Raw genomic sequence first — 18,639 nt, 5'->3', positions numbered from 1 at the left:
GGTTGTTTGCTGCAGGAGCAGCCATTGGAGAACTGCCCCTTTTAATAGGGCTCCTCCAGCTGACAGCCTGTGATGCAGGTGCGCAGTCCGCCCGCTGCGCAGGTTGACGACGGGAAACCCGGAAGCCAAGGTAAGTGCCTTCAATTTACTTGCGATCACGTGGGTAACGGACCGATTTCACTGGACGGGTTACCCACGCGCCCAGTCGCGCCCCCCCCCCCGCTGCCATCCCGCCTCCCTGGTAATATCGGAGCCAAAGTCTCAAGCTCACAGTCTCTGTCCTCACCCAATTCTGGTGTGGTGAAGGTCTCTCCATCTTTCTCTAGCTTACAATCCACCTGGACCTGTAAGGCAGCCTGACCTCCACTATCTCCTATTCCCACTGCTTTCCAGACTGCAGCTATAGTATCCACCCATCCCTGCCTGCCTTCTTGTGTCCCTGATGGCAGACACTTGAATACCTCGGGGCTACAGGCATATAGTATCATTCGCTCCTTCTCTCTGTCGTCACAGTCGTTCAATTTAGCAGTTTGATCCATTCCTGCTATTGAAGCTACTAGGTCTTCCCTGACTTTTATCTTAGGAATAGTTTTCATTAATTCCTGTAATTGCATACCCGTACAGGGGATCTCTATGGTCTGTGTCACATTCTCTGCAGCGTTTTCAACATCTGCCTCTGCACCCTCTGGTAGCTGGGCTCCCCCTGGGCCTTAATTCTCCCGACCTCTCATTTGACTGTGTAGGTTGGCGCCATCCTGGGTATCAAGTCTCTCGCACCTCGATTATAATAATGATCGAGGTCATTGTCCCCTTCCCAGTAATGCTCTGCCCCTTGTGCGAGGTCACCCCAGTTTATATCTTAGTTCCCATTATCATCTCCCTCAGCTATACCACACTGACTTACAACTTGAACCATCGCCCTGTGGGATTTCAGCTGTTGTTCAAGCTTTTCTATCTCTTTATTACATCTATTGTGATCAGGCTCCTTTTGGGTCGCCTCTTTCTCTTTTCTCATAATGTCAGCCATAGTTTTAGTGGCTGTAGTCAATTCATTTGTTTTAGCCTTTATTTTTTCTAACTTATATTTAAGTTCCTCCGACTCTGCCTGTCTTTGAGTAGCCTCTTGTGTTTTGCTTGCGACCTGCGTTTCCATGTATGCCACTGATCCCTGCAGCATCTCTGTAAATTTTCTATTTTCATTGTCAGTCTTGCTGTGCTCTTTCTTCATTTTCTGTGCTTTATCTTCCAGCATTTTATTCTCAGTCTGAACCGCCTGTAGTTCAACCTTTAGCCTTTCCACTTCCCGAAGCTGAAACAACAGCATACCTTTGATCCTTTCCTCCTTGGTTAACTCCTTCGCTCGAGTCTCAACCTCACACAAAGTCTGACAGTTTTTGACTAATAAAGCACAAGTTCCTGGTTTCTCCTGAATATATTTCTTTGTCTTATCTACCAGAATTATTTTTACTGGTGGTCCTTCCATCATCCCGCAATTAGTTAACTCTTCTGCCGTGGCTGAACAACACACCGCTTCTCTTTTTAAAAAAAATTAAAAATTCACCGTGAGCCCTTGCAAGGATATCTCTCGCCACGTTAACCAGCCCGCCCCTCAAAACCCTGAGCACGTGCAAGGATCGCTCACCACGTTAACCAGCCCACCGTGAGTCGGTTTGATCACCACGTTAAACAACTCACAACTGTGGGTCCATGTGAGGATCTCTCACCACATTAAACAACCCACCACGGTACCTCTTCTGGACTATTACACAGGTCTCCCATGACCCAAACCGTGTGATCCCAACTTTGCCCATTTACCAAGTACAACAACCCAATACTTATACTTTGTATCAAACAACACCTCACGCCTCACGTTGGAGCGCCAATATGTAAGTAAAATACTTTTACTGTTCGAGTCCTTATTCAAAAGGATACAAGGTGGTTTGTTCCAAAGTTTAATGACTTTACTAAGAAGTTATAACAAGTAACAAAGAGTTTAAAATACAAGAGTACAATCAAACATGCTAATAAGATCGATACAACCTGATACAAAGTTGATCACTTTCCAAGACTTCGAAGTTCACCTTTGAAGATCTTGATTTATTGAGCGGTCTAGCCCTGCTCCGAGAACATTCTAAAGAAGTACTGACAAGCACCCAACTTTACGCACGTTTTGAGACAATTAGCTCCATATGGCCCTCCCATCAGTCATCCTTTCTGTCTTATGGGGCTGCTATCAGTCCTACTCCCTTATACACACAACATTTGGCTTTACCACTTCCCTCATGATTAGTTGCCTCCGAAATTCCACTAATTCTTATCTTCAAGCGAAACATAATACAGCCAGAGACAACTCCCCTTCTCTATCTGATACACAAGGCCACGAGGATGGTAGCAGGTGCTCTCACTCAAAGAGGCCTTTTCTTTCACAAGGTCATAAAAAGCTTGTTTTGGACATACAGCGAGCCTTTTTGTTCACAGCTAAATTAACAAAGATTTTACTTTAACACGAGGTTTACAATAATGTAGAAAAGTTGTATAGTGCTTTTCTTACAGTAAGCAAATTAACAGTAATGAAGAAAATAATGGCACTAAAGAGTGACAAATCCCCAGGACCAGATGGTTTCCATCCCAGTGTTTTAAAGGAAGTAGGTGAGAACATTGCAGATGCCCTAACTATAATCTTCCAAAGTTTTTATTGATTCAGGAACCGTTCCTTTAGATTAGAAAATTGCGCATGTCATTCCGCTATTTGAGAAAGGTGTGAGGGAAACCAGGGAATCATAGACCAGTTAGCCTAACATCTGTTGTCAGGAAATTACTAGAGTCTATAACTAAGGATAGTGTGACTGAACACCTTGAAAATTTTCAGCTGATCATGTAGAGCCAGCATAGATTTGTAAAGGGTAGGTGATGCCTGACGAACCTGATTGAATTTTTTGAAGAGATGACTAAAGTATCGGTCAGGGGAATGTTTATGGATGTTGTTTATATGGACTTCCAGAAGGCATTCGATAAAGTCCCTCATAAGAGACTGTTAGCTAAAGTTGAAGCTCATGGAATTGAGGGCAAATTATTGACCTGGTTGGGAAATTAACTGAGCGGCAGGAAACAGACAGTAGGGATAATGGGCAGGTACTCAAATTGGCAGGATGTGACTAGTGGGGTCCCACAGGGATCTGTATTGAAGCCTCAAATATTCACTGTATTTATTAACGACTTAGATGACGGGATAGGGAGCCACATATCCAAGTATGCCATTGACACAAAGATAGGCAGCATTGTAAGCAGTGTAGATAGAAGCATAAAATTACAGAGAGATATTAATAGATTAAGTGAATGGACAAAACTGTGGCAAATGGATTTCAATGTAGGCAAGTGTGAGGTCATCCACCTTGGACCTAAAAAGGATAGATCAGAGAACTTTCTAAATGGTGAAAAGCTTGCAACAGTGGAAGTCCAAAGAGACTTACGAGTCCATGTACACAGATCATTAAAATGTCATAGACAGGCAGAGAAAATAATCAAAAAGACTAATGGAATGCTGGCCTTTATATCTAGAGGACTAGAATACAAGGGGGTAGAAGTTATGCTACAGCTATACAAAGCCCTGGTTAGACCACACCTGGAGTACTGTGTTCAGTTCTGGGCACCGCACCTTAGAAAGGATATACTGGCCTTGGAGGTAGTGCAGTGTAGATTCACTAGAATGATACCTGGACTCCAAAGGTTAAATTACAAGGAGAGATTACACAAACTAACGCTGTATTCCTCTGAATTTAGAAGATTAAGGAGTGATTTGATCGAAGTTTTCAAGATATTAAGGGGAACTGATAGGGTAGATAGAGAGAAACTATTTCCGCTGGTTGGGGAGTCTAGGACTAGGGGACATGGCCTAAAAATTAGAGCCAGGACTTTCAGAAATGAAATTTGGAAAAGCATCTACACAAAAAATGTGGTAGAAGTTTGGAACTCTCTTCCGCAAATGACAGTTGATGCTAGCTCAATTGTTAATTTTAAATCTGAGATTGCTAGATTTTTATTAACCAAAGGTATTAAGGTGTTGACCAGGGGCTGCGGTAACCTGAGACGTCGGCTGCTCATACACAGAGGCAGGAACAACTTTTGAACTAAAGTAACCTGGGTTCAGTTACCGGCCTCAACTGCCTGGAACCGGTTTGAATTAACCAAGTTTTGTGAAAAACAAAGGAAATGTGATAAGACACAAGTCCTTATTTAGGAAAGGACTAATGAGGTAATGCTACCTAAGTCCTTGGGACAGAGCCAATGAGGAGAAGACCCAGGCAAAAGCAAGAAAGCATAAACCAACGAAATAGAGAGACAGCACCGCCTGAAGAGATAAGATTGGGAATAAGAATGAAGGATCTAAGGCATGGAGGCAGAGCGAAGACTCCAGAGACCAACTATCGCAGAAGTGGAAGACCCTACGTCAGGGACATAAAGACGACGTCAAGAGAGAGAGAGAACGGAACGCCTGGCCAGCGTCAGCTCTCCTTTTCGGGTATTATCCTTTATGTTCTGTGACCACTCAGGGAGTGTCAGAGAAACCTAGTGGGTGTGTGTTTAGATCTTAGTTTGGGTATAAGACTGTATAACCTGGTGTAAACTGCATGCCTATATCTAACCAGACGTATAAGCTATATGTATATGATCTAATGGCGTAAATAAAGTGAATTGAGAGTTAAGAGAGAATTGACTCTTCTCTGTGTACTAAGCCAGTAACCATAACCGGTGACCTCCGGTCAACAAAGGGGTATGGGTCAAAGGAGAGTATATGGAGTTAGGTCACAGATCAGTCATGATCTCATTGAATGGCGGAACAGGCTCGAGGGGCTAAATGGCCCCTACCCCTATTCCTATGTTCCCATGTTCTTGTGTTGGTTGAGGAATAAATATTGGCCAGGATTCCAGGGAGAATCCTCCTGCTCTTCTTTGAATAATGCCGTGGTATCTTTTACATCCACCTATGAGGGCAAACAGAGCCTCAGTTTAACGTCTCATCCGAAAGACGGCACCTGCGATAGTGCAGCACTCCCTCAATATTGCACTGAAGTGTCAGCCTAGATGAAGGTATTTTGGAGTTGTACAAGATATGGGGAGCTGTGAAGCCATAGTGCAGGATAGAGAAATAGGTATGCCTTTAACCAGAGTGCAGTGTGAAGTGTTATTTGTGTAGTTGTTGCTTTAAGAGGGTGAAGAGTGTGCTGGTGCTCAGGGTAGGAAAGGAAGAATGTTCTGAAGTGTACCTTGCCAGCCCTGGTCAAGTCCTTGAACTTCTTTCAGCACTGTTTTGCAGTCCTGGGAGTGAGGGCGTTGGCAGTCAGTGCCAGTGCCACTTTCCTCCAGGTGGCACAAGTTACATTCCTGGCTGGCTTGGTGGATCACAGACTTCGGAATCTATGCCTCATGGCCTCAATCTTGCCTAGAAGAGCTTGGAGGTTTTCATCAGAGAAATTCTGAGTTCTTTTCCTGGCTATAGTCCTGCCCTGCTTCCCTCTGGGCAAAGATGGCATTTCACTGGTCATAATGCTGCCAAAATATAATCAAGATATTGTTGACATCTGCATTGAAGTCATTTTGAGAGAGAAGTGAAAGAGAGAAGCAGTGTTTGTGACATACCTGTTTGTCTCCCAGAGTGCTGCTGAAGAGTGTAGGCTGAGCAATGCTTTTAAAAGGCTGCACAGAAATTTGTTAGGGGCTTAACTGCTTACATCCATTTTACATGGGTTTTACACCAGTACTTGCATCAATGGGTATACATTTGAGCTTACCCAGGAAATTTGCATGTATCTCCCTCTAGAGGCCACCGGTCGATAGAATCATAAAATCATAAAATGGTTACAGCAGAGAATGAGGCCATGCGGCCCATCGAGCCAGTGCCGGCTCTTTTTAAGAGCATTCCAGTTAGTCCCATTCCTTTGCTCTTCCCCATAGCCCTGCAATCTTTTTCTCTTCAAGTATTTATCCAATTCCTTTTGAAAGCCATGATCGAATCTGCTTCCACCACCCTTTCAGGCAGTGTATTCCAGATTATAACTACTGCTGTAAAAAAGATTTTCCTCGTGTCGCCTTTGGTTCTTTTGCCAATCACTTTAAATCTCTGTCCCCTGGTTCTCGACCCTTCTGCCAATGGGAATAGTTTCTCTTTATTTACTTTATCTAAACCCTTCATAATTTTGAACATTTCTATCAAATCTCCTCTCAACCTTCTCTACCCTAAGGAGAATAATCTCAGCTTCTCCAATCTATCCACGTAACTAAAGTCCCTCATCCCTGGAACCATTCTAGTAAATCTTTTCTGCACCCTCTCTAAGGCCTTCACATCCTTCCTAAAGTGCGGTGCTCAGAATTGGACACAATACTCCAATTGTGGCCGAACCAGTGTTTTTTTTTTATAGATGGAATAGCGGTGTAAACCACATTAAAGATGGAACAGCGTGTAAACCATATTTCTTATGTTCTGATGTTCTTATTAAGGAAATTCCAGGCCATAGATTTATGGGATTTGGGGAGTCACTCTAATTTGCTTCCTGCTGACTGGGCAGTCTGGCTAATTGGAATATATGATACATCTGAACTCAGACTCTTCCATTTATGGCTTATAGTATTGTAAATAGAATGATTATGAATTGCTTTTCTTTGGTATTATTCAATAGGATGTGTAAGATTAAGGCCAGGCAGGGAGAACGGAAGCTGCATTGCCTTATTTTTTCAATAAATGAGAAAAGACTAACAGTCCACGCAAGTGATAGAAACAGGTGCACGCAATCCATGGAAGGAGAGAACTCTAATCACTGGGGCTGTTGACACTTCAGACAAACACCACGGGGGTTAAACTGGTTAACCCCTGAAAACGGGCGCTGGGATCGCGGTGCATGATTAACCCACACCCAGTCGTTGCAATGCAGGCAGCACGTAACATTCAATGATTGCTGCATGCAGCCAGCACTACCTGCGCTTTTGAGTGGCTGCATGCTCCAGCAGGGGGCCCCAATATCGGCGGTGGCTAGCAATAATTAAAGGCAGCCTGCATCTCTTAAAGGGGAGGTGCACTGTGGCTGCAGGAAGTGGTGGAAGTCAACTGTGAAGTGAATCTGTGTTGCAATATCATGCAGCATGGTGATGATGGGAACTCTGGAATTTTTAATGAGCAACAACTTGGCTCCTCAAAGTTTGCGGGACTCTGATATTTTCAATATATTAGATGCAGAGATCAGAAATCGCACACGTAAAACATAGATGCAGGTCCCGTCCTTATGTTGAAAAACTGTTGTTTTATTTAAAACATTGAATAAAGGTCGCTCAAAATTACATCCCACATCCTCCAATCTGCACGCCAGACCCTGACAATCTGCCGATCTGAGTTTGTACCAGGACTGCGAGAGAGCGTGCACCGCGATTCTCTGATGATGCACTAGAGGCCTTGGTGCAAGAGATGGATAGTAGGAAGGGCATCCTATATCTACAGGGTAGTGGGGTGGTGGGGGAGGCAAGAGGCACTCCAGACATATGCTCCCGAGGCAGTGGGAGGCAGTAGGGGACGAAGTCAATGCCAGACACATAGAACCACAAACATGCATACAGTGCAGGAAGAAGTTAAATGTTTTGACACAAGTGGCCAAGGTGAGTGAGGTCAACTGTCAAGTGGCATCTCCTACCAACTGCACCACTAGCCGCACCCACTGCACCATGCACTACACCCCCATCACCCACTACCAACAAACTCTTTCAATCAGTACTCAATTCTTCCAATCAGATGCTTCCTCACACCCTCACACATTACCACTGTTGCAAGCCGCACACCCACATCTCACAGGTCACACACACTGGCAGCTATTCAACCATGACAGCCACATCACCCAAACATCTTACAGGACACTCATCGACACACTTCCCACTTTCTTGCAGGAGAAGGTGGAGCATAATAGAAGGCAGCAAGTGGCACATGAACCTGCTGTCCTCTCTCAGGATGACAGCATTTCTGTCCCACCCCTGTCACTCAGTCAGTGCCCTTGCTGTTGCCTGTCAGCTAGCCAGCTCACTCTCTGTAGAGTGTTGAAACTTTATTATAGGAACATAGGAACATGGGTAGGCCATTTAGCCCCTCGAGCCTGTTCTGCCATTCAATGAGATCATGACTGATCTGTACCCAACTCCATATACCTGCCTTAGCCCCATATTCCTTAATACCTTTGGTTAATAAAAATCTATCAATCTCAGATTTAAAATTAACAATTGAGCTAGGTCCCTTTAAATTAGAGTTGCAGACTGATTCGCATCATAATCTCCTTACTCTACATGCTGCCAGCGTTCGTTACGTGCACGCGTGCGCGCAAACCCCTTTACCAAGATGGCGTCCTGCGCACGTCACACCGGAAGTGTGCACACGCACCTTGGACGCCATTTTCAGGGTTTAGGTGTCCGCGTAGTGCCTAGAAAATGGGCGCTATTTAGCCCCCATGTTTTATATCTTATAGATGATTGACAGTTTTATTTAATTGTGAAAGTTATCTTTTGATATCGTTTTTCTCTGTGGGCCGAGAATGATTGGCAGCTTGTTGCCCAAGTAGAGACATCTGTTTGCCAGCTTTCTGCCAGCAAATCTTCTTGTTCGTTTGATGGAGAAGTGAACAAATGAAGTCTCTTTAGTGGCAGAGTCAACCTCATTATAGGGTTTGTATTCCAGGCATTGGTCCCGGATCAGTATTATTAGAAAAGTTCGTGAAATATCACATCGTTTCTTATTTTGTAAACTGAGGAGGTGTGAGTTAAGAGGTGTAATCTAATGAAATCTGTTGTGTTGATCTTTTGCGTCTGTTTTTACTTTTAATAAACCTGATTCAGAGATGAGAGCCATAGACATACAGTCTGTTAGCAATTACTCTTCCATCATCCAAAGAACTAGGAGGACACAAGAGGGCTTGTGTCATTTCTAGCGAGCAATTAACAGTAACAAGAGTTTCTGTTTGACTCTGGCTAATTCTACATTACCAGATATTGTGCATGTACAGTCACACTTCAGCTTGTCGGGAGCGAGGAAGAAATACTGGTGAATGTTGATGAAAGTCATAATTGGGATTTCAACTGCTCCTTGCTTTCAGCTTTCCCTTCACACCTCTGAATAGAATTATCCTCAAATGCACTAAATTTGAATCCCCATATAACCAAAATCTCCTGTAATCAGTTTTAAAATGAGTTAACATCTTTTAACGAGCAATCTTGGCTGTTAACCACTTTGTTGCTAAGGCAATGGATCAGTTGCTAAGATCGGTGGTCTGATCTGATTTCTGGATACCCAGGATAAATCGCCCCAGGGATTTTTTAAATATAAATCTTGTGATTCAAGTTCAAAATGCTCCACACCTGTTTAACTCCTTGTTTACCAAGTTACACAGAGCAAGTAAATTCTAACATTCCAATCAACAGATTGAAATAAAGTCACAGCATTTTCTTATAATTGAATAATATAGAATGCAAGCAATTATTTGAACCCAGTTGTAGCTTTCTACTTAAGTTGAAAAAGTAAAACGGACACCAATAATCAAATTAATCATAAATTGCTGAATGAACCAAAGGTAAATAGAATTTACTGACATTTACTGGTTTCTGTTGCCATCAGCTACGTGTGATGTAAAACAAAAAACCTCTGTATCCACAAATGAGCTTTCCTACTGGCAAATCATTACTGACTGCATGTTACCACCATTAGTCTCAGACCTACTACTGAGTGTTAGAAATATTACAGAAAGTCTCAACGCATTGATGCCACGAGTCCTCCAGGCTCCTGTATACAATCCCATGACCGTGATGAATCACAGGACGTCCACTTCATCAACATACAGATTGTCTGTGACCACCCAAATGGGATAATGCAAGTAAATGTCCTTTTCTAGGCAGGAGTCATGAGAGGGTTAACTTGGTTCCACTCCTTCATTAGGAGATACATCTTCTTGAAGCCACCTTTTTTTTTATTCGTTCATGGGATGTGGGCGTCGCTGGCGAGGCCGGCATTTATTGCCCATCCCTAATTGCCCTTGAGAAGGTGGTGGTGAGCCGCCTTCTTGAACCGCTGCAGTCCGTGTGGTGACGGTTCTCCCACAGTGCTGTTAGGAAGGGAGTTCCAGGATTTTGACACAGCGACGATGAAGGAACGGCGATATATTTCCAAGTCGGGATGGTGTGTGACTTGGAGGGGAACGTGCAGGTGGTGTTGTTCCCATGTGACTGCTGCTCTTGTCCTTCTAGGTGGTAGAGGTCGCGGGTTTGGGAGGTGCTGTCGAAGAAGCCTTGGCGAGTTGCTGCAGTGCATCCTGTGGATGGTACACACTGCAGCCACTGTGCACTGGTGGTGAAGGGAGTGAATGTTTAGGGTGGTGGATGGGGTGCCAATCAAGCGGGCTGTTTTGTCCTGGATGGTGTCGAGCTTCTTGAGTGTTGTTGGAGCTGCACTCATCCAAGCAAGTGGAGAGTATTCCATCACACTCCTGACTTGTGCCTTGTAGATGGTGGAAAGGCTTTGGGGAGTCAGGAGGTGAGTCACTCGCCGCAGAAGACCCAGCCTCTGACCTGCTCTCGTAGCCACAGTATTTATATGGCTGGTCCAGTTAAGTTTCTGGACACCAATGAGAAACTGCTGATTCCCAAAAGGATGATAGTCACTAATTGGAGTTTAGAGAACCTAAAGACAAGAGATTCAGCATTTTTAGGTAGACAACAGATACCAGGAGTTTCTTATGAGCAATACGATGAGGAACACAACTGAGCATAAAATGTATCAGTATGTTGCAACAGCTGAAAACACCATACTCTATTGAACAATGGTTCCACCAGTTGTTGATGCATAGAATTACATAGAATGTACAGCACAGAAACAGGCCATTTGGCCCAACAGGTCCATGCCGATGTTTATGCTCCACACGAGCTTCCTACCTCCCTACTTCATCTAACCCTATCAGTGTATCATTCTATTCCTTTCTTCCTCATGTGTTTATCTAGCTTCCCCTTAAATGCATCTTTGCTATTCGCCTCGACTAATCCTTGTGGTAACTTGTTCCACATTCTAACCATCTCTGGGTAAAGAAGTTTCTCCTTAATTCCCTATTTGATTTATTAATGACTATCTTATATTTATGGCCCCTAGTTCTGGTCTCCCCTGCAAGTGTAAATATCTTCTCTATGTCTACCCTATCAAACCCTTGCATAATCTTAAAGACCTCCAACAGGTCACCCCTTCTCCAGAGCCTCAATATCCTTTTTATAATATGGAGACCAGAACTGTTCACAAGACACCAAGTGTGGTCTAATCAAGGTTCTATACAAGTTTAGCATAACTTCTCTGTTTTTCAATTCTATCCCTCTAGAAATGAACCTCAGTGCTTTGTTTGCTTTTTTAATGGCCTTATTAACCTGTGTCGCTACTTTTAGTGATTTGTGTATCTGTACCCCCAGATCCCTCTGCTACTCTACCCCATTTAGACTCTTAATGGTTCCCTTATTCTTCCTACCAAAATGTAATACCTCACACTTATCTATATTGAAATTCAGTTGCCAATTACACGTCCATTCTGCAAGTTTATTAATGTCTTCCTGTATTTTGTCGCATGGTATTAACTATACCTCCCAATTTAGTGTCGTCCGCAAATTTTGAAATTGTACTTTTGATACCCGAGTCCAAATCGCTTATGTAAATGGTGAACAACAGTGGTCCCAGCACTAATCCTTGTGGAACACCACTTCCCACCTTTTGCCAGTCTGAGTAACTGCCTTTATTACCTCTACTGCATTACTCTTGTCTACTCTTTCTGTTACTTCTTCAAAGAATTCAATAATTATGTAAAAAGGAAGAGAGTAGCGAAAGTAAGTGTGGGTCCCTTAGAGGCTGAGACAGGAGAAATTATAACATGGAATAAGGAAATGGCAGAGACATTAAACAAATATTTGTATCTTTCTTCACAGTAGAGGACACAAAAAACATACCAGAAACAGTGAGGAACCAAGGATCTAACAAGAGTGAGGAACTTAAATTAATTAATATTAGTAAAGAAAAAGTATTGGAGGAAATCATGGGGCTAAAAGTCGGCAACCCCTGGACCTGATGGCTTACATCGTAGAGTCTAAAAGAGGTGGCTGCAGAGATAGTGGATGCATTGGTTGTGATCTTCTAAAATTCCCTAGATTCTAGATGGGTCCCAGTGAATTGGAAGGTAGCAAATGTAACACCGCTATTTAAGAAAGGAAGGAGAGAGAAAACAAGGAACTACAGGCCAGTTGGCTTGTCATCAGTAGTTGGGAAAATGCTGGAATCCATTATTAAGGATGTAGTAATGTGGCACATGGAAAATCATAATATTATTAGGCAGAGTCAAAGGGAAATCGTGTTTGACTAATCTACTGGAGTTTTTTGAGGATGTAACTAGCAGGGTAGATAAAGGGGAACCAGTGGATGTAGTATATTTAGATTTCCAAAAAGCATTCGATAACATGCCACACAAAAGGTTGTTACACAAGATAAGGGCTCATGAGGTTGGGAGTAATATATCAGCATTGATATAGGATTGGTTAACGGTCAGAAATCAGAGAGTAGGAATAAACTAGTCATTTTCAGGTTGGCAGGCTGTAACTAATGGGGTGCCACAAGGATCAGTGCTTGGGCCTCAGCTATTTACAATCTATATTAATGACTTAGATGAAAGGACTGAGTGTAATGCATCCATATTTGCTGATAATACAAAGCTAAGTGGGAAAGTAAGCTGTGAGGAGGACACAAAGAGTCTGCAAAGGGATATAAACAGGTTAAGTGAGTGGGCAAGGAGGTGGCAGATGGAGTATAATGTGGGGAATTGTGAGGTTATTCACTTTGATAGGAAAAAAAAACAGAATATTTTTTAAATGGTGAGAAACTATTAAATTTTGGTGTTCAGAGAGATTTGGTTGTCCTTATACACAAAACACAGAAAGTTAACATGCAGGTACAGCAAGCAATTAGGAAGGCAAATAGTATGTTGGCATTTATTGCAAGTGGGTTGGAGTACATTAATAAGGAAGTCTTGCTGCAATTGTACAGGGCTTTTGTGAGACCGCACCTGGAGTACTGTGTACAGTTTTGGTCTCCTACCTAAGGAAGGATATACTTGCCTTAGAGGGATTGCAACAAAGGTTCACTGGATTGATAACTGAGATGAGAGGCTTTTCCTGTGAGGAGAGGTTGAGTAAAATGGGCCTATACTCTCTGGAGTTTAGAAGAATGAGAGGTGATCTCATTGAAACATATAAGATTCTAAGAGGGCTTGATAGAGTAGATGCTGAGAGGCTGTTTCCCCTGGCCAGAGAGTCTAGAACGATGGTGCATAGTCTCAGGATAAGGGGTCAGCTATTTAGGTCTGAGATGAGGAGAAATTTCTTCACTCAGAGGGTTGTGAATATTTGGAATTCTCTATCCCAGAGGGCTGTGGATGCTGAGTCGTTGAGTATATACAAGGCTGAGATCGATAGATTTTTGGACTCTAAGGAAATCAATGGATATGGGGATCGGGTGGGAAAGTGGAGTTGAGGTCGAAGATCAGCCAAGATCTTATTGAATGGCGGAGCAGGCTCGAGAGGCTATATGGCCTACTCCTGCTCCTATTTCTTATGTCCTTATGTTCTTAATAAGGTTGGTCAAACATGACCTTCCCTTTTGAAATCCGTGCTGACTATTCTTTATTTTATTTTCAGTTTCCAGATGTTTTTCTATTACATCTTTGAGTAAGGATTCCATTATATTTCCTACCCCTGATTTTAAGGTCTATAGTTCCTTGGACTGGTTCTATTTCCCTTTTTAAATATAGGAATCACATTAGCTGTCCGCCAGTCCTCTGGCACTATTCCCTTTTCTATTGAATTTTTATATATATGTAATAGTGCCTCTGCTAGCTCTTCCCTAACTTCTTTTAATATGCGTGGACGCAATCCATCCGGAACAGGGGTTTTATCCTCTCCAAGTTTGATTAGTTCATCAATTATCTCCTCCTTTTCTATCTTAAACATCTTTATATCTTTTTTGATCACTTTTTCTAATGCCATGCCCACCATGTTTGTTTCTCTGGTAAAGGAAGAAAGAGCTTGTATTTATATAGCGCCTTTCACAACCTCAGGACATCCCAAAGTGCTTTACAACCAATTAATTACTTCTGAAATGTAGTCACTGTTGTAATGTAGGAAATACTGAGGCAAAGTAATTATTTAATATTTCTGCCATTTTGCTGTCATTACCTGTGAGTTTATTGTGTGTATCCCTTAGTGGCCCTATCCCTTTCCTGATTTTTCTTTTGTTATTTATGTGTCTGTCGAATACTTTACTATTTCTTTTATATTCCTTGATCATTTAATCTTGTAATTTCTTTTTGCCTTCCTAATTGTTTTTTTTAACTTCTTTCCTAACTTTTCTATATTCCCTTTTATCATCCTCTCCTTTGTTGTCTATGTACTTAGTGTACTTTTTCTTTAGTTTGAATTTTGCCTGTATTTCTTTATTCATCCATGGTGTATCATTCATTACTGGCTAGTGCTTCAGTAACAGCTACTTTTTTCTGCAAAACCTACAAACCCTTGATACATGAGGATGCGTTCTTATACCTGGCATCTGGATTATGCCTTTTGCCAGCTGCCATCTGAAGCTGTACTATGGCATTGCCTTCAGTGTGATGGAAAGACTAATGCAGTACAGTTTGTGACATGTCAGCCACCTTAATATTGTAGAAATCCAAGGCTTAATTGTTACCAACTAGTACATCTGGGTTCTCTTGTGAGGGGCTTTGGCAGAGACATGCCTATCATGAGACTGACTCCCCCCACCATGGTGCTCAATGACAGCATGGAGTAGGTTGCAACTATTTCTCCTTTTTGTCACAAATCCACTTCGCAACTTGGTTTCGGATCTTGCACATGTTCCTGGAGGAAGTTCTTCTATTACATTCCTTTGAGTTCTGAGCCACGAAGGAGAAGAGTTTGAACACATGTCTTATATGCCACAAGCTTAACCTTCATTGGGACTTCGCCATCGTTGTGGAACAATGAGACAGGCAAAAGGGGTATTTTGCTGAATTCACATTTCTGGTGTGGAGCTTTGCCCACCAGGATCATTGATGGTGAATTCAGTCATGAGGCCCACACAATTTCCTGCTTGTTCATTTCAATAGACAGAAAATTGTGAGGGGAGGGCACGTTACTGAATCCCTAATATGTGCTTCCAGTGAGCAAAACTCTGCACCAGTAGTGCGAAGTTGTAAAATCTTCCTTAAAAATGCTATCCATCCTTTCTTAATGAAGACCTGAAATGTTCTGTCAAGTCTATTGTTGACATCCACCAGGTCCCCTGGGTACTGATCTGAATCAACAATTGGAACAAAGGTTTCTTTTACCTCTCAGACAATACCTTCAAAATCCCCTTTCATCCACACAAAGCCAAAATCCTGCACTTGCAGAAAGACAGAAAAAATGATAAAGAATGAGAAATTTTTCTTGACAGGAACAGGGGTACAGAGGGTGAATTCCCTCAGGGCTTCTTCCACTCCACAGAACTTCGACAGAAGGTTTCACCCCCATAGAAACCTAGATTTTCCAATTGGATGCGAGCCCAACCGAAGAGATGGTAGAGTGTGATTAATGCTCACCTTATATCATGAGCACTGACCCTGCTATAATTTCTGAGATCAGTCTCAAATATTGTGGGCGAGCTTCAGATATTAGACATCTAACGCCTACAGGCTTTATAGACTAGCAATAACCTAAAGGCTTAGGCATCATTATTATTGCTGTTTTACTGTACCCAGGCAAGTTTCTTAGCAAAGAAAAATGATTATGTTGTCAGCTGCGGGGCAGAGAGCCTACCACCTCCCAGATGCAGCTGTGAAAATGCTGCTTCAGGAGGTCAGTCAGAGGAGGGAGACCTCATGTTCTTACATCCTTACATTCTTTCACCCCATAGAATGCTTTACATGGTATGTAACTAGAAGTGTCAGCCTAGGCTCAGTGGTAGCACTCCCGCTTCAGAGTCAGAAGTTTGTGGTTTCAAGGCCCGTTCCAAAGACTCAAGCGCATAATCTAAGCTATGATGTGGAGATGCCGGTGATGGACTGGGGTGGACAAATGTAAGGAATCTTACATCACCAGGTTATAGTCCAACTGTTTTATTTGAAAATCACAAGCTTTCGGAGGCTTTCTCCTTCGTCAGGTGAGTGTGGGATTCCATGGAAGGTTACCGCATATATAGTCAGAGAACAATACCTAGTGATTACAGATAATCTTTCCAACTGCCCGTTGTCAAGGCAACCAAAGTGTTCAGACAGAGAGATGTCTTTTGTTCTGGCCGTTTGTATATTCGGTGGTCCTGTAGGTAACATCACTCTGTCTGAACACTTTGATTGCCTTGACAATGGGCAGTTGGAAAGATTATCTGTAATCACTAGGTATTGTTCTCTGACTATATATGCGGTAACCTTCCATGGAATCCCACACTCACCTGACGAAGGAGAAAGCCTCCGAAAGCTTGTGATTTTCAAATAAAACAGTTGAACTATAACCTGGTGTTGTAAGATTCCTTACATAATCTAAGCTGACACCTCAGTGCAGTACTGAGGGAGTGCTGCACTGTCGGAGGTGTCGTCTTTCAGATCTACGTATAGAACTAAGTATTACTGCATGTCATGGTAACCAAAGGTAATTTGGTTCTTTTTCAAAGACAAAAGAACTCGTAACAGCCGAGAGAGAGCTGCAACAGAGAACAAACCTCTAAACCTTTGTCTTTTCACACTTTGTGAGGAGTAGGCACTCCACATTCATAGGAACAGGTGTCGGCCGTTCAATTGGATCACGACTTATCTGTACCTCAACTCCATTTACCTGCCTATGACCCATATCCCTTGATACCCTTACCTAATAGTCTCAATCTTGAAAATTTCAACTGACCCAGCAACTACAGCCTTTTGGGGGAGAGCATTCCACATTTCCACTACCCTTTGTGTGAAAAAGTGCTTACTGATTTCACTCCTGAATGGCCTAGCTCTGACTTTAAGATTGTGCTCCCTTGTTTTGGATTTCCCCACCACAGGAAATAGCTTCTCTGTATCTACCCTATCAAATTGTTTTATCATGTTAAACACCTCAATTAGATCTTCCCTCAACTCAAGGGAATACAGCCCAATTTATGCAACCTGGCCTCATAATTTAACCCTGGCATCATTGTGGTGAATATGTGCTGTACCCCCTCCAAGGCCAATATATCCTTCCTGAGGTCCGGTGCCCAAAACAGAATGAAATACTCCAGATGGGGTCTCACCAAGAATCTGTACAACTGAAGCATCACCTCCTGCCTTTTGTATTCCAACTCCCTTGAGATGAAGACCAATATTCCATTAGCCTGTTTGATTACTTTCTGTACCTTTGGGGAGGTGGGCAATAGAGGTATTGGAGATTGGAAAGTAGAAGGCCACATGGCAGCTGTGGGTTTATGATTATGTTCTAATTTTCTTCCTTCCTTCCTATTGTAGCCTGTAATAACTATCAGTGAACCACATCAGGACATCCTCACATCACTCCTTCTGCTGAAAGTGGCATGTGCGCTCCATTAGCAGTGTGAATACAGAACTCTACTGGAGCCATTTGAGATAGGACGAAAACTTTGCCTCCATTTTATTTTTTTCACTCCCCCCCCCCCCCCCACATAATGGAATGTTTTATCTTCATTAAATATCCCATCTAGCGAGCCAGCTACAAAATGAGCTGTACTCACTCAACTGAGGTGGGCAAGGTAGGATAAATTTCATGAATTCATGCTTGGCATGGATCTTCACTTGCCAAGAGCAAATATTGGGAATTTAGGCCCTGCAGGGTTTCAGTGGAAGGAAATTATTGTTGGCTTGCTTTTGTATATTTGTGCAAGCCGATGAACTTCTTCCTGACCTCATCCATTGTCTGGGAGTAATAGTTACAGTGTTGGCAATCTCACGCTGGTGCCCAGCCTTGGTGCTGTTAACTCCCATTGACCTTAGAAGAGCTTCTTTCAGGGCCACAGATATAATTTTGGACAGATGCAAGTTGAACTTTCCTTATGCAAGATTGAGATGTACTAGTCCTGGAATTGCACTGTCTGCAGCTTGTTTAATTTTTTTAAAAATTCATGCTCAGGATGTGGGCATCGCTGGCAAGGCTGGTATTTATGGCCCATCCGTAGTCCCCCTGAGAAGGTGGTGGTGGACCTTCTTCTTGAACAGTTGTCAGGTTTTATTCTTGATACAATTGTGGCTTGCTAGGCCACCTCAGAGTCAACCACATTGACGTGGGTCTAGAGACACATATAGGCTAGTCCGGGTGAACACGGCAGGTTTCCTTCCTTTAAGGACATTATTTGGTTTTTTTTACGACAATCCAAAGCTTCGTGGTCACTTCTACTGACAGCAGCTTTTTATTTCCAGATTTTTTTCTAAACTGAATTCAAATTCTCAAACTGCCATGGTGGGAATTGAACTCACATTCTCAGGAGTATTAGTTTAGTCCTCTGGATAACTAGTCCAGTACCATAACCACTAGGCTACCGGAGCCTAAATACTGTAATTAATGCTCCTAGCACCAAAAGTGGAAAACGGA

The sequence above is a fragment of the Heptranchias perlo genome, chromosome 2, assembly GCF_035084215.1.
Source record: "Heptranchias perlo isolate sHepPer1 chromosome 2, sHepPer1.hap1, whole genome shotgun sequence".
Classification (NCBI taxonomy): domain Eukaryota; kingdom Metazoa; phylum Chordata; class Chondrichthyes; order Hexanchiformes; family Hexanchidae; genus Heptranchias; species Heptranchias perlo.
Note: the sequence above shows the minus strand (reverse complement) of the source record.